Raw genomic sequence first — 476 nt, 5'->3', positions numbered from 1 at the left:
GCAGGAGAGAGACGCGCCCAGAAGGCTGGCGGCGGCAGCCGGCGGCGGCAGCCAGCGGCCCCGTGCATCCGCCGGAAAGCGAGTCGGAGAGAGAGCCCAGCTACCGGCCGGCTGTCGCAAAACTCTCCCAGACCGCTTGACGGCAATGGGGGCGGATCCACGTCAGCCCAGCCCTGTCTTGCGGGGGTCCTGATTTGATACCTTTAGCTCCTGCATTTCCTTTCCGCTTAATTCAGGTCTCTGTAGAAGACTTGGGCTGCGTATCCACACTAACTGAAGCCACTCAAGGTTTCCGCTGGTGGAGCCATTTAACTTCATTGTTTTTCCTTTTTTTTTTTTTTTGGAGGTAAAATTCACACAACGGTGGCACAAGCCTGTAATCTCAGCGAGACTGGAGGATTGCAAGTTGGAGAACCAATTTAGTGAGGACCTAAGCGACTTAGTGAGACTGTGTCTCAAAATTAAAAATAAAAAGG

This window comes from Marmota marmota, unplaced genomic scaffold (assembly GCF_001458135.2).
Source record: "Marmota marmota marmota unplaced genomic scaffold, marMar, whole genome shotgun sequence".
Classification (NCBI taxonomy): domain Eukaryota; kingdom Metazoa; phylum Chordata; class Mammalia; order Rodentia; family Sciuridae; genus Marmota; species Marmota marmota.
The sequence above is the reverse complement of the archived record's forward strand: the minus strand, read 5'-3'. Positions refer to the sequence as shown.